The sequence below is a fragment of the Pinus tabuliformis genome, chromosome 8 (genome assembly GCF_031772625.1).
Source record: "Pinus tabuliformis cultivar Carrire ecotype Pingquan chromosome 8, CPIR1, whole genome shotgun sequence".
Classification (NCBI taxonomy): domain Eukaryota; kingdom Viridiplantae; phylum Streptophyta; class Pinopsida; order Pinales; family Pinaceae; genus Pinus; species Pinus tabuliformis.
This window is the reverse complement of record NC_142294.1, coordinates 913,807,332-913,833,264: the sequence shown is the minus strand read 5'-3', so window position 1 is coordinate 913,833,264 and position 25,933 is coordinate 913,807,332. Positions and strand designations below refer to the sequence as shown.

General features: G+C 37.7%; 3 pseudogenes; all 3 read right to left on the bottom strand.

The window, feature by feature from the left end:
* LOC149238506 (uncharacterized) overlaps positions 1-7,896 on the bottom strand; it is a 94,220-nt pseudogene extending 86,324 nt beyond the window's left edge.
* Positions 7,897-8,788: 892 nt separating this feature from the next.
* LOC149238505 (NF-X1-type zinc finger protein NFXL1 pseudogene) lies at positions 8,789-11,984 on the bottom strand (annotated as a pseudogene).
* Positions 11,985-22,486: 10,502 nt separating this feature from the next.
* Positions 22,487-23,740, bottom strand: LOC149238504 (putative galactinol--sucrose galactosyltransferase 2; annotated as a pseudogene).
* Positions 23,741-25,933: the final 2,193 nt, after the last annotated feature.

Below are 25,933 nucleotides of genomic sequence, written 5' to 3'. Positions count from 1 at the left end.
TTCACTAACATCAAATCAGATATCACAACAAAACTATTATCCATCAACTATAACAAACAAACCATACTTTGTATCAATAAAATAAGTTGCTAAGAAGAGTTTAATAATATTTTACCATTTCAAAGAAACTATGGTGTGCCTTCAAAAAGAGTTAATGTCTTAGTTATATTTTTATATAGTGAAGATTATTTGTATTGGGAGAAACTAGGTAACGTATATAGTTTTAGCTAGGGTAGGGAGATCTCCATTAAAGAAATAAAAAAAAAATAGTTTTAGAAGGAAATCTATGTCAAAAAATTTAAACTGCAAATTTCAACATATAAAATATTAATATTTTAAAATGCTTTAAGGATTTATATTAAAAATTAGATAGAAAACTATGTTCCAGGAATAAAGGTTGCTTCAAAGTTATATTCAAGAGAGAAGAGATTGACAGTTACTGAGACTATAGATTTAGTCAAGTGTGTGAAAGGACTGAAAAAGAAAATGTTGCATGTATTTAGATTTTGATGCCTGTGTCCTAAGCAAATTGAACAATGAATTCTAGGTCGTACCAAGTAGGTTATCATCTTGTAGTTTTTATAATTCTATCATCTTGATTGTTATATTTTTTATAATTATTCGCTAAGTGTTGCACTCAGAGACACTTCATCAATGTCAGGGTTCTCTTTATAAAAGCTCTTTGAGTTTCATGTGATTGTTGTCTGAATATATAATCTTCAAATATTTGTAGTACCAATTAAGCATGGAAAACCCAAATATATAGGTATAATGGTCAAAGTACAAGATGTATTAAAATATATAGGTAGCTAAGTAGCTTCCAAAATGTTATCTGATCACATATCTCAAATAGATGGGTGTGCTTGATACCAGCCTAGATATCCCATACCATACAAGAGGTCAATATATATAGATATATTAGTTATGGGATAAGACCAAAATCTACAAAAATAGCATGACAAACAACTTTGTTGAGAGTGAGATGCATTGATATCCAGCTCTCTTCCTTGCTGGGAAACTGATCCCTTCCCTTTCTTGTTCAAATCTAATCCTTCTATCATCTTTTGACAATTGCCCAACATGGAATGTGGATGGTACAATCCCGGTTCATGATCAGCTTGGATTAAAGAAAGGCCATTAGATTGTACAAGCATGGCCATTCTCTCATCCACTAATGCTCTAGTTGCAGCAGGCCTTTCAACAGTAGTGGGCTTTATGAGCTATTCCACTTCTTCTTGTTCTTCTTCTATTTTATAGGCAGAGGCATAAATGCCCAATTCTCACAGCTTGGTAGGGGAATTCTCTCCATTGCTCTCATGGAAAATTTTTCTCCACCTTTTCTTCTCAATTGGACTCTCAGATTCGTTCAAACTCTGCTCCATGTCGTGGCCTGCAAACTGATTTTGAGAGCAACAATCTCTAAGGTGGGGCTTGACCTCTAGGTCCCCATGATCTTGTCTATGAATGTACATCAATGGAGTCACTTTCACTAGAGAGTAATTTGGTGTCACGCTATTTGTAGGAAGCTTAGAGAACAAATTTGCAAGCTTGGCTCTTGTGGCTTCAAGGCATGTTGATGTCGTTGCTTCTATTGGGTTGTGTTATATTCTTTCCACGACTAGCCCACATAGTTAACCGGGGGGTTAGTGGGGGGGAAGAGTGCTCCCTTTGTTGTTCCAATTGCGTAGCGAGGGGGTCACAGGGGGTTTGAGGGGTGCAGGTAACCCCCCTTTATGGGGTCTGGGGTAGCGCCCAGGAATTTTTTTCTTTTTGGACCGTATATTAGGTTGGGTGGACCTACCTATGGTTTTGTGCATGATTTTTGGTCCATGGTTTTGGACGCGATGGTTTTCAGTCCATGGTATTGGATGCTTCGGCATGTATAAATATGTATTGTAACATTGAAAGGAACATAATGAAAAATCAAGCTGGTAGTCCCGATTTTGGGATCCAGGGGAAAATATCTGTGTATATGTGTTTTATGTGTTATGCTCTCTCATTGTTTATTTTTTGTGTTTTAGAATTCATATGCAAGTAATTTCTGTATAGGGTTAAAACCTACATTTGGTATCAAAGTTGTTCTTGGCTTCAAGGGGACACCTTTGTTGCTAAGGGGTTTCGCTCGGGCCTATGGTAGACCCTGTTCAGTGGGAGATCTACGAGATCGGTTCTGGTGGTGAAAGAAGATGGAAAGCAGTGGAAAGATAGAGATCGAGAAATTTAATGGTCAGAGTTTTGAGTTGTGGAAACTCAAGATGGAGGATATGTTGGTGGATAAAGATCAGTGGATTGCAGTAGATCTGGGTACTAAACCAATGGGAGTGTCTGATGAAGAATGCAAGGAGTTGGATCGGAAGGCAAAGAGCACAATACAATTGTGTGTCTCAGATTCAATATTTCTGAATGTATCAGGGGAAGCTATGATGAAGGCTTTGTGGGACAATTTAGGGACTTTGTACCAATATACGTCTCCGGTGAATAAACTGTTCCTGCGGAAAAAGTTGTATAACCTGAGGATGAAAGATGGAGAATCGGTGACAAATCATCTGAATTCATTTAATACTGTGGTAAGTTAGTTATTATCTATTGATATTAAAATTTCATATGAAGATAATTGCATCAGTTTGTTGTATTCTCTACTAGATTCGTCAAATAATCTGGTTATTGCAATAGGTAGCAATACAACTGCCTTGCAGTTTGATGAAATAGTCTCATCCTTGCTGACAGAGGAGATGAGATGGAAAAATATGGAGAGACAGAATGGTGATGCCTTGTCTGTACGAGGATGGTCCCAGAAGAGAAACAAAAATAATTCATCAAGTGGGAGATCTAAATCTCCAGGAAAACCTGTAACGGTGGTGTGCTAGAAATGCGGAAAGGAAGGGCATTGTAAAAGGGACTGTAAATCTAAAGCTCCTGATAAAGGAAATGGATATGATGTTGCTCCTTATACAGAGGCAAAAACCACCTCAGATGAAGGTGGCGATGTGTACTTGGCTTCTTGAAGTACACATGTAGATCATGAGGCATGGTTGATTGACTCAGGTGCATCCTTTCACTTCACTCCCCATAGAGAGTGGGTCTACGAGTATGAGAAATACGATGGTGGTGATGTCTTCTTAGGGGATGATAGGAAAGCTAGAATCGTTGGTCATAGAAAAGTAAAGTTGAAGTTGCAAGGTGGAAGAGTTATAACACTTCTGAGTGTTCTGCATATTCCTGCATTGGCCAGAAATCTTATTTCTGTAAGCAAGCTAGATGATGCAGGTGTAAAAATAGTGTTCGAGAAGGATACTTGCAAGATGGTTTAGGGAGCACTGGTACTGATGCGGGGAGTTTGGATTGGAACTCTGTACAAGCTGCAAGGTAGCACTTTTTTTTATGGTTGCAACATCTCTGTGGTTCCTGAAAGTGGAGCAAAAAATCTAGTGGTCTCTAGAGAGAAGGCCATGTTGTGGTATCAAAGGCTTGGACATATTGGAGAGAAGGGCATTCAATTACTTCATGGTAAAGGCATGGCAGAAGGTATGAGTAATAGCTCTCTGGATTTTGATTTCTGTAAAAATTGTGTATATGGGAAGCAGAATCGGGTGAGTTTCCCCTCTGGTGGTAAGAGGGCCAAACATATATTAGAACTTGTGCATAGTGATGTGTTTGGACCTGTGAGGTTCCATCAGTGGGTAATTCTGTGTACTATGTATCATTTATAGATTACTTCTCAAGGAATACATGGATATATTTCCTTAAGAAGAAATCTGAAGTCTTTGATAGGTTTAAAGAATTTAAGGCTCTGGTGGAAAACCAGACAGAGAAGAAGATAAAGGTTTTGAGCACAGATAACGGTGGAGAGTTTTGCAGTAAGGAATTTGAAGAATTCTATAAGAAGTCTGGTATAGCATGGCAGAAGACTACTCCATACACACCTAAGAAAAATGGAGTTGCAGAAAGAATGAACAAGACGTTGATGCAAAGGGCAAGAAGCATGCCCAGTGGTGGTAGGTTAGGATAGGAATTTTGGGCAGAGGTGGTGGAGACAACATGTTACCTGGTCAACAGATCACCTTCATCAGCTTTGGAGGATAAGACTCCACAAGAGGTATGGACTGGTAAGAAACCCTCTCTTTCACATCTAAGGGAATTTGGATGTGATGCATATGTACATTTTCCAAAGGAGAAATGAACCGAGTTGGATAGTAAATATGAAAAGTGCATCTTTATTGGGTATAAGGATGGTCTAAAGGGTTATAAGCTTTGGAACCCAGTAACAAGGAAGGTTGTGTACAGCTGAGATGTGGCGTTCTTAGAGGTGAAAGATGTTATTAAACATGAAGTCCAACCAAACGAACCTGAGAAGATAGAGTTTAAGCTTAAGGAGGAAGAATCAGACTCTACAACAGAGGAAGAATCAGAAGATGAAGAGCCACAAACTCTGGGTGTGAGAATATCAGTTCGAGAAAGAAGGCAGCAGGAAAGGTATAGTCCATCTGCTTTCTATTCAAATTTTGCTTTATCTCTTACTGATGATGATCCCATAACTGTGAAGGAAACAATAGATTCAGAGGATGGAAAACTCTCGAAAGAGGCCATGGTTGATGAAATGGCATCTTTGCGCAAAAATAAGGCTTTGGATCTGGTGTAGTTGTCGGCTGGAAGGAAACCCATTGGCAGCAAATGGGTGTTCGAGAAGAAGACAAATGCAGAAGGAAAGATGGAGAAATAGAAAGCTCGGTTGATAGCAAAAGGTTATTCCCAGGTGCCAGGGATTGATTTTGGTGATATTTTTTCTCCTGTTGCCAAGGTAGCTTCTATTAGATTAATTTTATCTGTTGCTGCTAATTTTTATTTTGAGGTAGAACAGATGGATGTGAAGACAACATTTCTTCACAGGGATCTGGAAGAGGAAAGCTACATGAAGCAACCTGAAGGCTTTGCAGTGAAGGGTAAGAAAGAACTGGTATGCAAGTTAAAGAAGTCTCTGTATGGGTTAAAACAGTCACCAAGGATGTGGTATCAGAAATTTGATACATTTATACGGGGACTTGGCTTCACCAAAAGCAAAGCAGATCACTGTGTGTATTTTAAATTAATTGGTGATCGTGTTATTTATCTGGTCTTGTATGTGGATGATATGTTGCTAGTTGGAAATGACAAAGAAATTACCCAGGATTTGAAGACCCAATTTTCCTCCAAATTCGACTTGAAAGATCTTGGTGCTGCAAACTATATTTTGGGCATGGAAATTAAAAGAAACCAGGAAAAGAGGAAGCTCTGGTTAAACCAAAGGAACTATGTCAAGACAATATTACAGAGGTTTAATATGCAGGATAGTAAATCGGTGAAGGTTCCTATTCCTGTAGGTGTGAGGTTATCTTCTGAACAGTGTCCCAAGACACAGGAAGAGGAAGAGGACATGTCCCATGTTCCATATGCAAGTGCAGTCAGTAGCCTAATGTATGCAATGGTTTGTACTAGACCATACATTACACATGCAATGGGAGTATTGAGTAATCTTATGTCAAAACTAGGGAAGGAGCACTGGACAATAGTGAAGCAGGTTTCTAGGTATTTGCATGGCACTAGTGATTATGGTTTGTGCTACTAAGGAAGACTAGGATTGGACAGAGTGTTGGATATTCGTGGCTTTGTTGATGTAGACTAGGCTGGAGATCTGGATCAGAGAAGATCTACAAGTGGGTATGTGTTTAACCTATTTGGAGGTGTAGTTAGTTGGATGAGTAAGAAACAATCTGTAGTGGTACTATCAACTATAGAGGCAGAATACATGGCAGCCACTCATGCAAGTAAGCAAGCGGTTTGGTTGCAGAGATTGTGTTCAAGTATGGGGTTAGTACAGGGAGCTATAAGGATAGTCTGTGACAGCCAAAGTGCAATTTTCTTGGCAAAGAACCCAGCATATCATTCAAATGCAAAGAACGTTGATGTTCAGTATCACTTTGTGAGGGATATGATAGAATACAAAAGGGTGTTTCTTGTAAAGGTGGACACTTTGAAGAATAATGCATATGCATTGACAAAATCTATGAGCTTTGAGAAGTTCTCTTTGTGTAGAGAAACAATGGGCATTACAGGGCTAGATAAATGACTAAGCTCTCTTGTGGCCCCTTGTGGAAAGAAGAAAACAAGTGGGAGAGTGTTGGGTTGTGTTATTTTCCTTCCACAACTAGCCCACGTAGTTAACTGGGGGGTTAGAGGGGGGGAAAAGTTCCCCCTTCGTTGCATTGATTGCATAGTAGGGGGGTCACAGGGGGTTTGAGGGGTGCAGGTAAACCCCCTCTATGGGGTCTGGGACAACACCCCAGAAAATTTTTCTTTTTGGACCCTATATTAGGTTGGTCGGACCTACCTATGGTTTTGTGCATGATTTTTGGTCCATGGTTTTGGACGCGATTGTTTTCGGTCCATGATATTGGATGCTTCGGCATGTATAAATATGTATTGTAACATTGAAAGGAACATAATGAAAAATCAAGTTGGTAGTCCTGGTTTTGGGATCCAAGGGAAAATCTCTGTGTATATGTGTTTTATGTGTTATGCTCTCGCATTGTTTATTTTATGTGTTTTAGAATTCATATGTAGGTAATTTCTGTACAGGGTTAAAACCTATAGCTTCTAATGCCAATGTCTTCTGTGATTTCTCTAATATGGTTTGCAAATATTTACCCTGCACCTCTATTCTGAACTGCAAGTGCCTTTGAACCTACATTTACATACAAGAGATAGATTACATTTAGTCATTAGGTAACTGAAACAGGGGAGAGTTATTATGTTTGTCGATTTGCATAATTTTAGAAAAAAAATTGTCATACCTCTAGCTAGTCATGGAGTCTTCTATAAACTTCTACCTGAGCTCTCAGAGAATTAGCAATCTTCATTGCTCTATAAACATAATGATAATCAGAAAATTAGTTCAAAACCAAAGGGCTTATTTGAGTTTCTAGCCCATTTTTCTTCTGTAGATTTCTTATTACTTACTTCTTATGATTTGGTGTGATGCTGCTATCCCGAGCCATCTTGCTTAGGTAGTGTCCACCATCAGAACTTCCTCCTGAAAAAATTGTAATAATAAGCAAAACTCTCTTAGAATGGGAAGGGTGGGGGTGGAGTTGAGGGTGGGAGAAGGGTGGAGGTGGGGTTAAGGGTGGAAGGTGTCATCTTAGGTAGGGTCATGGTGCCACTACAGGGAATGGTTTGTAGAACTGGGCTTCTCCATTCCCTAGTGGGGTGGAAGCATTCTCTACTAGGCCCTGATCCATGAAGGTTTTTAGATGCTTCACCAAGGACCAAGGAGGACCCAGGGAAAGGAAGTGAGGTTACTAACCACTAAAGTGAGACAGATAGCTTCAGACAAGTCCTTACAAAGGTCCCAGGGAGCTTGTAGAAATGCAAGGTAATATAATTTTCTATGTAGAGGTACTTCAAAAGGTTATTTTTTGAGCTGAAAATATCAACCATTCCTATTATTATTGGAGGGTGAAAGGTGAGGGTAGGAGGTAAAATTCTTTAATTTGAGGATGGGGATGGGATGAAGCTCTCTTATTTGAGCAAATGGATAGGTGAAGTTGTGTAACTTGCAACAATGATATATGGAAGCATCCTGTGACTACCAAAAAAATTTCAATGTTTTTTAAATTCCAATTTAGAAATCTACTAACCACCATTGCTTTTGTCAACGCTGACTTCTCTGTGGCACTACTTCCCAAGCCTATATTTCTGCAACAATCAATCAACACATGAGACAGTGTCAGGTTGCTGAAATAGGTTGGCCATTTTCAGTGTTTGAAATGTTATTATACCAGTGAAGCAAGATTCCCAAATAATTCTCAGGACCTGTGAAGAAATATTGCCCATATAATTCTCACGAATTAATCTTTCCATTGCAACACCCAAGAGTGAAACAATCACTTGAAAAAATTTACAACAAGAACCTCAATTTAGAATTCAAAGCTCCTCATTTAGAATTCCAAGCTTCTCAAGGTTCAAGAGCTTCTAGAGGCAACTTGATATTAGACTTAGTTTCCCAATGTTCCTTGTGCAGTCCTGTAACAACATTATTTTCCTAGAATCTTTACCATTAATACATGGACATCAACAATATCACAAATTATAGTAGGAAACAGTTGGAGATTAGAGTTCCTTCCCAAGGCTAGATGAAAAATCATGTCAAAATTCAAGCACATCCATGGCTTTGAAGCTTGTTTGAAAGTTCCTAGTATATAACCAAAAACAGAATTGTAATGTTAAACTTTAGGACTAATACTGGAAATGGTTACCCTATTAACTTGAATTTTAATAAATTCAATACTAAAATGGTAAAACTATTAGTGTATCTTATTGACAGTAAATTTTATCACAAAATAAAGGTTTATTTTACTTGAGAAAGCATAATATATTGCAGTTAAGCATGAAAAAATATTTGTATCCATAATTTAAATCAAGGGAATCGACTCTGAAAAACCAATACGTTTATCATAATAGGAATCCATGTGTACAAGTGTACTTTCCACAATTATTGTGAAATCGATGTAAACCAAGAAAAGAAGGCTCAATGGACCAAATTGTGTTATGCTTCTGAAATTGTTGACCCATCTCAAAAGAATGGTGAGTAAGAATGTATCCCATTACTACATCTTAATTTAAAATTCTAAAACTTGCTAGCTAGGCTTGAAACATTTGAACTATAGATCTTGTACCAGAACCAAAGGGAGACAAAATGTTTTGCGTCTCCTCGCAAGCTATATAACCAAAGAAAAATGGTAAACCAAATAGCCTAATCAAAAGCTTTCTCCCAATCATCCACTTCACTAGAAGAGTACTTATTTTGATTCTCTTGAGAGGATGAAACTTCAGTGGAACCCATAGATGTTAGAGGCTTGGAAGATGGTTGGGCTACATTAGTTGACCAAGTCTCTCCTACATTATATTTCTCAAGAGCTCCATATGGATTTATTCTTGTTAAAATAGGATTTCTTTGGAATTTCCATACTGGCCTCAATACTTCAACACTTGACCAATCCTCCCCCATGAATCCTCCATCCACACACTTTATTGCTCATTTTAAATTTTTTTCCATGCATTAGCCTTTTCTGATGTCCCACCTTTTGTTGCCCAGGCATTGTGGTTTATTAATCCACCATTATGAGGGACTGAAATAGCACCTCAATATATAGATGCATGATCCAAATATGGCTAATGCATTCTTGTCATTTAGCCATACAAGTTCACACTTGCCTCCAAATCTCAAAATCAGGGAACTCACTCATGTTCTCTTGGTAAATTAAACAATGCAAGGACAAGCCTGGGATCCATATCTACAACTGAATTGAAATGTGGAGCTTGCACTGGCCCTATGGTAGGAAGTGACCCTTTGGGCATTATGCTACGTACGGGGTTCGTGACTTATGTGTAGTTTGTATGACCAAAAAACATTTTGGTTCCCATCCAGCTGAATATATGGAGAGGTTCCATCTTTTTGCAAGATGTCTCAACATATCCCTTTTTTCCTTTAGCATAGGACCAAAAACATGCACACGAATGCTGCTTGAGTGGGATTTTGTTTTCCCCAAAACCAAGTATATAAACCTTTCTTCAACAGCTGAAACCCATTGTGGTTCTCTCCTAATCAACTCAGCCAGAAGTTCTAAAATTTTTTCATTCACCCCTAGCAGATCAACTGTTGTGCAAATGCCAAAAGCATTTGCCAAAATCTTCTTCTTCTCCAAATTTAGACATTCTTCGTCACATGCAAGCTTTCTCTAGCCTAGAGGCACTCTATTTGATTTCAATTGCATTGGATGAAGAGGAGCAGGCAATTTGTGGAGAACAGAGGCTTTAAAGATAGGATCAGATCTGGTATTGTTGCCTCCAGCATCACATGGGACATTTGCAATCAATCGATCACATGAACAAGTAATAGTCACTAGCAATTCACATCTAGTATCAGGGCATGGAAGAGGTGGGTGACATGAAGTAGTACAAGTATGCTTGCAATCTCTCTGAGGAGCTCAAAAAGGTTTCCCACATGAGATTCTACTTACTAATGATGAATTTTCCTTGGAAACTGAGTCACATGGAGGTAGATGGCATGTTCTAGTAGACACATGCATTCCACATTGCCATGGTTTCCCACGGAGTTTGTTGCATCTAATGTCCTGAGAAACACATAGCACATTTTTCAGAGCCACATGACCCCCTACACATTCTTTTGCAACAGGAATAGTACAAGGAGGGAAATCCCTGATATGGAAATCATGAGTCGCAAGATGACACCATGTCTAAGGAATGGAGGAAGGATATGAGCACGAAGGAATGGGTGTTCCACAAGGGGCTAGAGGAGAAATTAAGGTCTTCCTACATGCACAAGAAATATCAGTGAAAGTAGTTTCAAGGCAGGGTGGATAGTGGCAACTATGGAAAAGTTCTTGGCAAAAATGCTACCCACATTGCAACTTTTTCCTACAGGGCATTTGACATAAATGTGGATCCCAATCACAAATTTTCTTTTGTTCACAATGCTCTTCACATGTGAATTCATCGTTCTCCTCGACAGATACCATGGTCTTCCAACAAGGGACCGTCTTAGATGATGATCCACATCAACATTTTTTATTAACAGAAACCAAACAAGGAGGAGATTTATACACAAATGTTTTCCACATGGAAGAAGCTTCTCACATACCTCTGAGCAGGTTGGTATGTTATCCATACAACTCTTCCTCTGATTTTGCAGCTGAGTTTTACCATAGGGGCAAGATTTGACCTTCCTAGGTGATAGTTCACACTCTCCACATTCTCCAGGATGACATATTTTGTTGCACTTATGATTCTGTGAGGAAAGGATTTTCATGCATGGGTTGTTGCATGCAAATACAACGATTTTCTAGTCTATTTTTCCTTGGATCTCCATATCGCCACAAAGTATCATCTCCTCATTTTCCCGACAAAAGCACGAAGCTTTTATTAGATTGCAAGGATCACATGGGTCTTCATGGCAGACATTGTCACAATAATGGTGTCCACATTTGAGAGGCTTTTCACAACATTGTCCACATGATTTAATTGATTTATGATCAAAACATCTCCTTGTAATTGTTGTTTTACCACACGGGAAACATTATGGGGAGTCATTACTGAGGAAGGTGGGAAAGTCCCTGGATGACATTGCAGAGTACATTTATGTGAGCAACTGGGAGTTTTCTTTTCCTTTTCAAGTGGATTCCCACATGGTCCTCCACATGAATTTGGAGTGAGATAATACTCTACTTTTGGCTCTTCTACCTTCCCAAAAAAACAACAGTAATGAAGATGATGTGGGAGTGAAAGTTGCACAAACTAATAACCAAGGCATCTCCAGTTGGAACCCTGACTCTGCCCAGTAGACAAATCTACAGAGGATGGAGCTCTTGCCCATTTCCTTACACAATGCAGGTGAAAAATGGCATAACAACTACCACAAGACCAAATTGCCGCTGATCGTCCAACTATTTCATATCATATCATGCAGTCAACCTTTAATATATCCTTTATTAAGCTTCTCTTCAATTTTCTGCACTAGATTTGGTACACTCGATCTATCCAAATTTGTCTTCTCCCTACTATCCTACTTTGTCAATAGACTCATAGCTCAAAGGAGGATGAAGAATATTCTGCCTCCAATCCTAGTTGTTTTTCACCATCTTCCTATTCCTGAAACCCTTCATTTCTCATCTCTGCTGACCTGTAGATTGTGTGAGTTGATTTTTTTCAATGGAGGGGTTCATAGGGTCCTCATTTGTATAATTTTGTCCATGGATGGATACCCCATTTTTCCTGTCATTATCACAATCACCGATACTCTCAACATTCTCTTTCCCAAGAATGCCTTGGTTTGCATTATGTATAAAGGTTTGATTGCAGAGTCCATCGAAGACAACAAGTGTAGCAAATAATAACTTCTTTGTGGCTATACCTAGCGAATTTTCAACCATGGAACTCACTCATAGAGTGTGAAGTTATGAAAATGGAGTTGGTGGAAATCATAGGCATAATGATAGATATCACGAGAATAAATATAGAGTTATTAGACAGGTGTCACAAGTCAGTAAAAATGGTAGACAAAATTGTGAGGTTAACTGATTTAAAAGAAAGGCCTATCAGCCTAAATATATAATAATCAGCTACTACTCATAGACTTGAAGCTCGGAAAATAAACTTGGAAGTACAGACATTAGATATATTATAAGGGGCATTACATGGAACATATCCCAATCAGGCTATATAAGCTCTTCCAAGAAAATGTTGTTGTAGGCTACAGAAGCAATATGAATGGTATGTGATGTAGGATCCCTTGGCCAAAAATCATCAGAGGCTCTTATAACAGTAGTCTGTTTGGAACTATATGTATAAACAATTAAATACAAATTTGTTACTATTACGGTCAAGGGAGAGAAAAGATTGGTCAGATTATTTGTTTACTACAAGCAAGCATACACAATTCTATGGGATTGACCTGTAAAGACCATCAAGATTATGACTCATACAAGCAATTATCCCATTATCAAGGAAATTTTGAGCAATAGAAGCCTCCATTGATTACTGATACTAGTTGTCCAATTTAACACGACCACCATGGCCTACACCTAATGTCTCAATAATATTCTGGACGTCCGCTTTGACACCATTAATGCTAGCACTTACCAGATATGAGTGGACATCATCATAAAATTGAAAGACAATTTTGGGATGGACTAAGCCTAATCCATTTCATTTTATGCATTCTAATGCCTCATCTGGTTGGTGAAGAAGAATCCCATGAGGCTAAATAGGGAACGACAATTTTGAATTATAATGCTCCATTCCAAAAACATCAAGCTTCACTCCTCCCCAGTAACCAGTGATAGCATGCCAAAAATGTTGGGAATAATACTGAGAGGGGGGGTGAATCAGTATTATCCGGTCAATTATTTTTCATTTCACAATCATATTTGTATACAATACTTCAATTAGTAAATACCATGTATGTACGCAACTTCAGTTAAGGAAACAAGCGTATATAAGCAGACTTGTAATTTAAATTATTCTTCAGATGTTGATCATTAATCTTTGCATCAAACCATATGAACAGTAACCAGGAACAGTAAAACAAAACAGGCAATCACACATAAGAACACAAGATATAAGGTGGAAACCAAATGTGGGTGAAAACCACCTGCTGCAGTTCGTCTCTATCTTCTTTCAATTAGAAACTTCTTTTTACAATGTTTCTGTACTGGTGCAGTCTTATACCAGTACGCAGGCTGCTACCTATAGAAGGCTACAACCTTCTCTCGTTCTCCAGCTTCTCTTGGAAGGGAGCTACAACCCCCTTAGCTCTTGTACTAGTTGAGGTACTAGTACATAGGTGCTGACCTACAAAATGCTACAACCTTCTCTTTTCTTCCAGGGACCACGTTTCATATGTTTTCAAACTGGATCCATGAATATCAATCAAACATCAAGTATATCTGCATTAACCAACCTCCTTTGTACAAACAAATACTGAATCAACCAATAACTTCTCAGAATGTTGTAACCAGAAAATAGTACCAGTAACCAAACACCAATTCTGAACTCAGAACACTGCAACAATAAACAAAAGCAGCCAAAACATATTTCATGAGATATACGCTACTTTAATATGTGGAACCCAGGTGCATACACTTTTGTATCAAGGGCATCCTGCTGTTGAACCCGCGTACAGATCTATAAAAGATAATTTATCCGCTTTACTTATTCAGACATTAGTTATACATAGATTATCATATTTATAGGTCACGTCATGTGCCAAATATAATAGATCAAAAATTACACAAAGATACTCCTCTTGAAAACACCTTAAGATCTTGACCCATTAATAGAACTTATCCTTCTCCTTGCGCTCAGGTTCCTCCTTGATTCAGATCTAGTTATTTGCCATAACCCAAAGACAATATTCTAGATCTTGATCTTCATAAGATATTCAATGCTACAGTTGATCCTTGCCAAATGATCTCCTTCCCTTTTTATAGACTTAGGCCTTACTCAAACCATGGTCCAAAACCATAGAGATCCAATACTAGGGACTCAATACCTGGGTTCAACACTTTGGATGCAATACCAAGGACCAAAACCATAGGTTCAAATATGTCAAACTAAATACCATGGACCCATCATAAGTTTTCCCACATGTACGCGATTTTCTTTGCATGAAAGTGCGTGCATACATATACGTGCCTTTTGATCAGTACACCCGCGTGTATACGTGATTTTGTTAAGAGGAACTTGCGTATAACTGATTTTCTTTTCATTTTGAGAGCTTGAACTGTGATCTACCCTTTGAGTGAGTTTCCATCAAGGACAACACTTGTGCCATACTTCCCAACCTGTGTCATAATGCCAACAATCTCCCCCTTTGGACTTGATGGCAACCCCAAGTCACTCAAAATCATTCTCCCCCTTTGACATCAAGGGCAAAGTGTTATGCTCCCCCCCAAGTACATGCTAAAATCTCTACTTTGTTGTGCCGTCCATGCTCCCCTTGACTGTAGGCAAGGTCTGCAAGAGGATGATCTACAAAAGAAACATGACTTTATACATTATAAATGACCTTCCTATCACCAAAGACTCATACATACATACATCCATCTCCCAACCAAGTGGGGACATACCAATATTGACTCATCCACCCAACCAAGTGGGGAATACACCAGAAGTTTACACATGACAAATAAGTACATTACATCATTCATCCCAGGCATAGTGGGGAAACCAAAATAGGTCATTACATGACCTTGATAATAAAAGATATACATGACATAGAGACAAGACTATGAAAGTCATCAGCAACATCTGTCAATCATCGTTCAGATCAGCAACCATGTTCTCCCTCTTCACCTGTTCCACCTGAAACCAAAACAGCTATGTACTTGAACCAAGAGCTTCTAAGGAAATGCCAACAATGCAGTATTAGAAGTAAATACGCTCCCCCTGAACTTGTGCCAGATGGTCTCTGCTAGACCCATATCAGACTCTTTCCAACCTGAGTCTGACCCCACTGCTTTTCTTCAAACCAACATATATGCGACTGTATTCACATAAACCAGTGTATGTACGCGGATCATCCTCATTAAACTCGCGTACAACCACTTTTCTCTGGAATAGAAAACTTTCAACAGTAAGATGATGCATCAACTACTCCCAGATTCTGCCTGAGGTATTCAAATGTCTCCCTGGGCAGTGGTTTGGGGACTATATTAGCAACCTATTCCTTAGAGGGAACATACTTCAACTTGACCTTTCGTTGAAGTACTTGTTCCCGGAGAAAATGATACTTGATAGGTATGTGCTTAGTCTTTGAATGCACAACAGGATTCTTTGAAATACTGATTGCACTTGTATTATCACAAAAAATGGAGATAGGTGGAGTACAAGTGATTTGTAGGTCTTGCAATGTTTACACCATCCAAAGGAGTTGTGTGTAGCAAGATGCAGTAGCTACATATTCTGCTTCAGCTGTAGATAATGCAATTGAACTCTGTTTCTTGCTAAACCAAGATACTAATCTAGGACCCATAAAGAATGCACCACCACTAGTGTTTTTTCTATCATCCACGCTTTCTGCCCAATCTGCATCTTTATATGCATGAAGTGTGAGATCTGTATCTCTAGGATACCATAAGCCATAGTTTTGAGTTCTTTTAAGATACTTGAAAATTCTCTTAACTGCCTGAAGATGAGTTTCCTTTGGATTTGCCTGAAACCTTCCAACTATTCCCACTGCATGCATAATGTCTGGTCGGGTGCCTGTTAGATAGAGTAGACTACCAATCATGGATCTATAGGTTGGGTGATGTACTACTGCTGATTCATCATTTGCACTGAGGCTGCATCCTGTTACCATAGGGGTACACATTGGTTTTGAATCCTCCATCCCATATTTCTTCAAGACCTGCTTGAGATACTTGGTTTGTGATAGAAAACTGCCGTCTTTGTTTTGTTGGACTTGTAAACCAAGAAATATGTGAGCTCACCAAGCATGGACATTTCAAACTCTTTCTGCATCACCAAGGCAAAATTTTGACTCATGTCTTCTTCATTGCTACCAAAGATGACATCATTTACATACACAACAAGTATTAGCAACTTATCATTGTCAATTTTTATATATAGGTTGCTATCTATTGATCCTTTTATAAAACCTTGTTGATGGAGGTAGTTATCCAACCGATAATACCAAGCCCTTGGAGCCTGTTTAAGGCCATAGAGATCCTTTTCGAGTCTACATAAAAGTTTTGGATCATTTCCAAGAATAAACCCATCTGGTTGTTCAATATATACTTCTTCATCCAAGTCTCCATTCAGGAAGGCAGACTTCATGTCCATTTGAAATACTTTGAACTTTTAAAAGCTAGAAAGAGCAAGGAACATTTTTATGGCCTCAAGTCTAGCAACTGGTGCAAAAGTTTCTTCAAAGTCTATACCTTCTTGTTGAGAATACGCTTTACAAACAAGTCTGGCCTTGTTTCTAATCACATCTCCATTTTCATTCAACTTCTTTTTGAATATCCATTTTGTTCCTATGACATTCTTATCTTTTGGTCTAGGAAACAACTCCCAAGTGTTATTCTTTTTAATCTGCTCAAGTTCTTCCTCCATGGCCTTTACCCAGCATTCATCCTTGCATGCCTCTCTTACATTTTGTGGTTCAGTGGAGGAGAGTAATGCTAGATAACTTGAAGCTTCTGAAATGGTTCTTCTTGTTTGTACACCTGCTTCCTTTTGCCCCAAAATTTGGGTTTCTGGATGATTCTTCTAAACGTACCTGGATGGAGTCTTTTCATCTATTCTTATCTATTCTTCTAGTGCCTCATGGGTTTCTTCTTCATCATGAATTTGATTTGATGTTGAAGGATAGTCTTCATCATGTTCGAAATCTTCAGATTTTACTTGCCTAGGAGTTTTCCCTTCTTCATCAACCACTACATCAATACTTTCAACAATTTTTCCGAGTCTTTTATTGTAACACTTATATGCTTTGTTGTGAGGAGAGTAACCAAGGAGAATGCCTTCATCTGCTCTAGGTTCAAACTTGCCAAGGTTTTCATCAGTCCTTTTGATGTAGCATTTGCTTCCAAAATTTTTGAAGTATTTAACTATGGGAGTCTTACCATACCAAAGTTCATGAGGAGTCTGAGTATTGTTTACCCGGACGTTTGTCTTATTGAGAATAGTAACTGTAGCAAATGCGGCTTCACCCCAGAAGGTTGCGAGAGTTCTAGACTCATCCAGCATAGCACGAGCCATTTGTTGAACCATTTTATTCATCCTTTCCATGACTCCATTTTGCTGAGGGGTCCTTGCAGTAGAGAATTCCCTTCTTATTCCATGTTCTTCACAAAAATCGAAGAATTCATCTGAGGTAAATTCCCCTCCTCGATTACACCTGAGGCATTTGATTCTACAACCTGATTCATTTTCAACCAAGGCTTTGAATGCTTTGAACTTTTTGAAGGCTTCATCTTTGTGCTTCATAAGTCCTAACCAACACATCCTGGAAAAGTCGTCAATGAACAATATAAAGTATTCTTCTCCTCTAGGAGACCTTTTCCTAGATGGACCACATACATCAGTATGGACAAGTTCAAGTGGCTTGCTAGCTGATCCTTCTTTTTCGGGGAAATTAGTTCTAGTTTTCTTACCAAACTAACATGATTTGCATATAGTATTGTCTGGAATTCTAATGTCAGGGAGATCACAAACCGCTTAATATTTGCATGCTTTCCTTATCTGAGAGAAGCTTAGATGCCCCAATCTTTTGTGCCATAGCCAGTGTTCATCATTCTTGCTTAAATAGCATTGTTGTTGTCCTCCCTTGAGTATGTATAAATTATTTGGAGTTCTTATGCCTTTGATCACTGTTTCTCCTGTATCAAGCTCACGAACAATGCATCCATTTGATCGAAATATTACTTCATTTCCTTGATCACACATTTTACTGACACTCAATAGATTATGCTTTAAGCCATCAACATACATAACATTTCTAGCCTTGACCTTTTCTTTCAAAAACACAGAACCTTTACCTTTTATGAGTGCAGGGGTGTCATTTACAAAGGAGACCTTCTTTTCCTTTTCTAAGGCATTATATGACTGAAGTTTTTCTTTATCACTTGTCATATGTTTCGAGCATCCACTGTTGATGTACCACTAATTTTCCTATCCTTCCGCATATAAGGCTATCCCACATCTTTCTGGTTGCGATTCTTTCTTTCTCCATGTTTTAGAATTCAATGAAACTTTCTCCTTCTGAGTTGTTTGTTGAAACCTACTCCTGCATTCAGAATCTTCATGACCGAAGTTGTTACAAATAGAATATTCTACTTCATTCTCAAGAGCAAAAAAGTTATTGTAGGTCCTTTTCATGATCCTAGTCATACTCCTTTGTTTTTGAGCTTATATAGTCATGATGGTCTTGTATGCAACACATTGAGAAGCTTTGTGACCAAAGTTATGACAAGAGAAACATTGGCTATTGAAGAAATTCCTACCAACCAAATGATTGTAGTTGCTATTGACATCCATTCTTGAGGCAAATTGAGAATGATTTACCTGTGGTTGGTTGAATTTTTTGTTCATCCTTGAAGTAGATTTCCCCCGATTTACTTTGTAATATTTGTTCATTCTTGAAGCAAATCGTCCCTAATTTACTTGGGGATCTGCATTATGCTTTTGTTGTCGATTGTCAATATGTTCACTTTTTCTTGCTGCATCAAGATAACTTTTGGAGGTGGATGGCTTTTGTGCTTGCTTCTGTGCTTGAGACACTTCTTCAGTATATCCAATACCTGTCCTGATTAGAGGAGAACACTGCGCTTTGATAATCTCATCTAAAGTTTTAGATCCCTTAGCAAATCTAAGATTAAGAACTTTTGATTTCTCAATATATTCTCTAAGTCCCACAATTTCACATTCTAACTTTTCATTATGTTTTTCTCTTTTAGCAAGTTGAAATGTTAGAGTATGTATAATCATATTCTTTTCCTCTAAAAAAATTTTGAGTTTAGAAATTTCTTCATAGACACCTTCTTCATCTATAGCATCCAAGAAATCATCATCTTCAAAAGCCATCAAAAGTCTACAATCACTACGTTGTTCATCTTCATCACTATTTGAATATCCATCACTGTCTTCATGTGTATAATAGCTCTTCTTACTTACATTCTATTTTCTATTCCATCTAACTGGTTCCTTACCTTTGTCAAGTTTATCTTTATGAGGACACTTGGTAGCATAATGACCAACTCTTCCACAAGCAAAGCATTTGAAAGGTAGTATACCTCTGAATCTTCCAGTTCCCCGTTGAAGGTTCTTGACAAAATTTGATTCTTCCTCTTCTTCCAACATATGTCCTGACTCAGTGTAATCTCCTTTTCCTGAGGCTTTGAATGCAACTTCTCCCCTGTCTAATGGTCCCCCTTTTCTCATTTCGTAAGCAGTTAGAATTATGTGCAGCTGTGACATGGTAATGCTCTGTAGATTCTCTCTTTCTTCTATGGCAGAAACTTTTGAATCAAACTTAGGAGACAAAGATCATAGAACCTTTTCAACCAAAACAACTTCTTTTATTTCTTCACCCAAGTTTTTCATACAATTAACATTCTCATCTATACGTAGGAAGTAGTTAGACACGCTTTCATCATTGTGCATTCTGAGATTTTCATATTGAATTCTAAGAGTTTTTAGTTTTTCTCATTTTACCTGTTCATATCCTTCATAGCTTAGAACGATCTTGTCCCATATTTGTTTTGCAGTTTTGAGTTGCATAACCTTGACGAATTCTGATTGAGATAGGCTCCCTAATAGAATATTGACAACCTTTGCATTTGTTTCATACTGCTTCTTACCAGCTGTATCTGTAGGAGTTTCTTATGGAAAAGTGTATCCTATTTCCACAATATCCCAAACTTCTGTACCAAGAGATTGAAGATAGGTAGTGATTCTTACCTTCCAATAGATGAAGTTGCTCCCATAAAAAATTGGTGGCCTGATTGATGCTTCTTTTTCGTAGTTGCTCATGATGATAGATCTTCCTTCAAGTGATCAAGCTTCTTCTGAAGGACCTGCTCCAATACCAATTGTTGGGAATAATACTAAGAGGGGGGGTGAATCACTATTATCAGGTCAATTATTTTTCATTTCACAATCAGATTTTTATACGCTACTTCAGTTAGTAAATACCGTGTATGTACGCAACTTCAGTTAAGGAAACAAGCGTATATAAGCAGACTTGCAATTTAAATTATTCTTCAGATGTTGATCATTAATCTGTGCATCAAACCATATGAGCAGTAAAACAGAACAGGCAATCACACATAAGAACACAATATATAAGGTGGAAACCCAATGTGGGTGAAAACCACCTGCTGCAATTCGTCTCTATCTTCTTTCAATTAGAAACTTCTTTTTACAATGTTTCTATACTTGTGTAGTCTTATACCAGTACACAGGCTGCTACCTGCAGAAGGCTACAACCTTCTCTCGTTCTCCAGCTTCTCCTGGAAGGGAGCTACAACCCCCTTAGCTCTTGTACTAGCTAAGGTACTTGTACGTAGGTGCTAACCTACAGAAGGCTACAACCTTCTCTTTTCTTCCAGGGACCACGTTTCATAAATTTTCAGACTGGATCCATGAATATCAATCAAAAATAAAGTATATTTGCATTAACAAACCTCCTTTGTACAAACAAAAACTGAATCAACCAATAACTTCTCAGAATGTTGTAACCATAAAACAGTACTAGTAACCAAACACCAATTCTGAACTCAGAACACTGCAACAATAAAAAAAGTAGCTAAAACATATTTCATGAGATATACACTACTTCAATATGTGGAACATACATGCATACGCTTCTGTATCAAGGGCATCCTACGTATATGTTGTTTTAAGTTAGTGAACTAGCGTGTATACTCACCTCTGCTGCGCTGAACCTGCGTACAGATCTATAAAAGATAATTTATTTGCTTTACTTATTCAGACATTAGTTATACCCAGATTATCATATTTATAGGTCACGTCATGCTTCAAATATAATAAATCAAAAATTACACAAAGATACTTCTCTTCAAAACGCCTTAAGATCTTGACCCATCAATAGAACTTATCCTTCTCCTTGCGCTCAGGTTCCTCCTTGATTCAGATCTAGTTATGCACCATAACCCAAAGACAGTATTCTAGATCTTGCTCTTCATAAGATATTCAATGCTACAGTTGATCCTTGCCAAATGATCTCCTTCCCTTTTTATAGACTTAGGCCTTACTCAAACCATGGTCCAAAACCATAGAGATCCAATACTAGGGACTCAATACCTCGGTTCAACACTTTGGATGCAATACCAAGGACCAAAACCATAGGCTCAAATATGTCAAACTAAATACCATGGACCCATCATAAGCTTTCCCACATGTTCGCACTTTTCTTTGCATGAAAGTGCGTGGATATGTATATGCACCTTTTGATCAGTACACCCGCATGTATACACGATTTTGTTAAGAGGAACTTGCATATACTTGATTTTCTTTTCATTTTGAGAGCCTGAACTACAATCTGCCCTTTGAGTGAGTTGCCATCAAGGACAACACCTGCGCCATAGTGCCAAACCTATGTCATAATGCCAACAGTGGACATCATCATAAAATTGAAACGCAATTTAGCGATGGACTAAGCCCAATCCATTTCATTTTATGCATTCTAGTGCCTCATCTAGTTGGTGAAGAAGAATCCCATGAGGCTAAATAGGGAACAAAAATTTTGAATTATAATGCTCCATTCCAGAAACATCAGGCTTCACTCCTCCCCAGTAACCAGTGATAGCATGCCAAAAATAAATTTACCTGGAATAATACAAATTTAATATAAATTGAGAACAAAGTAGCATGCCAAATCAACTATGGAGGAAAGTAGTTTGCATATACAATTTATAGCTTAAATATATCAACTAGTCACTAAACAAATAATGTAGCTTATGAATTCAGGAGGAAAGTGCTAGAATGAAGGGTTTGGAGCATATACATAAACAAGGAGTATAATTGAGTAATTCCTAATGGATAGCTAAGGTAGCTTACCTTAAATTGTGGGTCTTCTTTTCTTCTATAACAATGTGTCTAAGGCCGAAAGCAAGATCCTCTTGTCTTTGACCAGTCTTTCCATGTTTTAGAAACTTATAATTCTCTATTACATGTGTCAGCCGATTTCAAAAATTAAATTATGAGCCCATAAAATGTTTAGTGTTCCACTAGAAAATTGAGCATAAAAATGAAATTATCTTTAGATTATAAGAACTTTGAGAATAAAAATGAAATTATCTTCATATTGCAAGAAGATTTAGGATCAAAAGGAAATTATCTTCAAATTTCAAAGAGAGATGAATTATTGTCTTCAAATGTCATATTTGAAGAAAAAAGAAGGTCAAGCCTACTTTGTTGTATTGCCAACTGGAGGAGGCTTTGCATTAGAGTCCATTTCAACATATTTCCAACCATCATCAAGAAGTAGAAACTTTGGAGGGGTGCCCCCTTTCTCTAGACTGTTAAAGAAATACAAAAAAATCACAAACATTTGGAACTGGACCCTTAGGATAAGGTCACAGTGTAACTACATCTCGACAAGAGTTGATATATGATTACAGAACATAAAAGGGGGGCGGGAAAAATAATATAACTTTCTAAACCTTGTTTTACACCCTCAGTTGTGACATCTGTGGAAAATGCGTCCCATGTACACCACCCAAACCAATTGAGTATATCAGGTAACTGCAAGAGAAATATTCAAATCATAAGACTACAAAGAACTAGCGAGAACTTATAATGACTTAGTAAAACAATACATGGATATGTGTCATTCTCAATTAAAATTCAAGGTGAGCTAAATGTTTTAGCACATGGAACAAATTCAGACACCATTGGAAAGAACCAAGCTTCAATTCCATGAGAAATTACTGTCTTTCTTTCATGATGGGCAAAGGTTTAAGAGTGCCTCTCAACAGCCCTACGCTATCAATAATTGATGTTAATCATATAACATTGATTCTGAAATATGAGAAGTTCCAAAAGAGAGAAAGTTAAATAAGAAAGTTTTAGAATGCCTCTCAACAACCTTGCGTTATCAATAATTGATGTTAATCATATAACATTGATACTGAAATCTGAAAAGTTCCAAAAGAGATGAAATTAAATAAGAAAGTTGAAACATGGAAACATTCTCACTCTACTGCACTAGTAATCACTTCATATGGATCTATTCCAACACCAACAAAAAATGAATAAAATGCTTGAGTTGTCTCAACAATAGGATCTCCTGGAATGCCAAATACAAAGTAAATTTAACAGAAAATCAGAATGTCTATTTTTCTATAGGGAATTGAAAATTGAGTCATATTAAGAATTTTATTTTATACCATTCATAATCCTTGCAATTCTTACCACTTTCCATACTTATTTCAAGCTCATTTTTTTCATTTCCTTCCAAAACTACTCTGAAAGATCCTTCCAATAGTGGCAATAAAACAATATAGATTTTTGGCTCTCCAATGCCATCGCCCACACCAGTGCTCAAATGTGAACATTCACTACCCTCAACTAGAAAAAATTGAGTCTCAAATCGGACATCTCTCCCATAGGAGCCCATCCTCTATGTCATACACTAGAGCTTGAAGTCGAACAAAGACATAAAATGAAGGCCTTTGCATAAATACATATAAAATCATCCATCGTAACCCATAGAAAAGAATTGTGATCAGAATAACCAAAAAAGTCCCCAAAAAGTGCACTTCTTGCACTATCAGAATGCATTGTAAACGTCTTGCACATTGAATTTGACATTTTCTGAATACAAGACACTAAATAAAACATCCAAATTGAATACAAAATATATCCTAATACAGTAGTCTTCTACATGATATTTTATTGCATTATTAAGCATGTAACCTTCAGTATGTCCTTCAAAAAAAGATATCAAAAAATCAAAACCAGAAAACAAGAGATCCAAATATCATTATGGTGTTTATTATCATACATGAACATGTAGTTTCTTCAGATATTAATGAAACTCATTCTTGACCAAATCATGTTGCAACTAAAAAAACATAAAATGATAGATTCCAATACCTAGCATTCTACTACTTTGGGTTTTACATAAGTAGATCATGTAAACTATCAGACTATTGAAAAAAATAATAGTCAAAATGACCTTCAAATTAGGCTTCTGAATACAAGATCAAGTTCCCAAAAAAAAAAGTGTAAAACACAAAAGAAAATCGAGGTAGGCTTCTGAATACAAGATCAAATTCTCCCAAAACAAAGGTGTAAAACACAAAATAAAATGCAGCTATGCTTCTGAATACAAGATCATGTTCCCCCAAAAAGTTGTAAAACAAAAAAGCAAATGCAGCTATGGTTATGAATACAAGATCATGTTCCCCCAAAAAGGTGTAAAACACAAAAGAAAATGCAACATTCTGTTGCTTAAGATGTACAAAACCAAAATACATTTTGTTGTAACAGAAAGACTAGTAAAATGTATCAGATCATTACCCCATAGAAAGCCACATCAAAAAAGTTAACATAACAAACAACCTTCAAATTAAGCTTGATTTCAAACCCCTAATCTTCAGAAACAACAATTTTCCATGAACAATTTCATTACAAGGAACAATTTCATTTTTGAGATAAGTGAGGGCATGCTAGGGAGATGAGGTTAGTCCAAATAGGCATCTAGCTGCCTGTGACCAGGTGGAATGTGTGTTCTAAAGATGCAGAAAATGATGTAGGTTGCAATAAGGAATATCATCAGAATCTGGGAAATCTCAGATAGTACGTGGGAAAGAACAAAAGCCAGAAATGTGTCGGGCATATTAGAAGTCACTATAGGCAGAGAAAGTTACCCCATACCCCGATATGCCACAGTAACCCAAAACTATGGCAAGGGAACAAATAAAAAATGGGAAGTATCTAAGGACCACATTGCGAGCAGCGCAGACAAAACAAAAAACTACCAGACAGATATATAGTACTCCTCAAACCCAGCCAAATATCCATGTAGCATTACCAAAATAGTGCAAACCGGATCTACTTACCTTCGAGAAAAAACGCTACTCCACCACCATCAAAATCCCACACAGTCACACCAATATCCAAGCAGATCTTCCATTAGAATTCCATCTCCACTGCAGCAGCTTCCAGAATGCTCAAGAAGGCCTTAAAACTAGTGGCTCAAACTTGGAGTTCTGTATAGTCTCAATAGTTACAAGCTCTGTAACACCAAACTCTAGCATCCCATCTGTGAAGTGAAGACACACCATTGTGTGTCATTAACACATAGTTCACAAGAAGTCAATGTCTACTGAGACTAGTTTCATGCCTCCCCTGTTACACCGTTTATCTTTGGATTTAGCTCCTTCATCCAGCCCACCATGTGGTCGAAGGATCGATTCTCCTGGACAAGCACCACTATTGTTTTTATAGGTCTGGGTATTTCCATCTTCAATCCTGTAGTTGCAATGTACAATAACGCATGTAAACTTAGGGCTTTAGCTAGTCGTAACTCTTAGGATACTCTTTTAAGGGTCAGGTTCTACATGAATCAGTGAATGGGAACGTAAGGAAGCCTACCCCACCTGCAGTGTCGTTGCCATTTATGCCTAGTCATTCTGCGATAATATCATAAGGATGATCAATACCACTATGTAAGCAAGCCCATAGTGCAAGCAACATTCATCATAAGTCCGAAGGCACTGCGGAGGTTGTATGCCATTTTTCAACCTGCACAAATGGAAATTGTATAACTTATACAAGAGAATCCCCCAAATTCAACTCTTCCCTCAATTTTCAATTTGCAAACTAGGAAATCAAGGGCGATTACAAC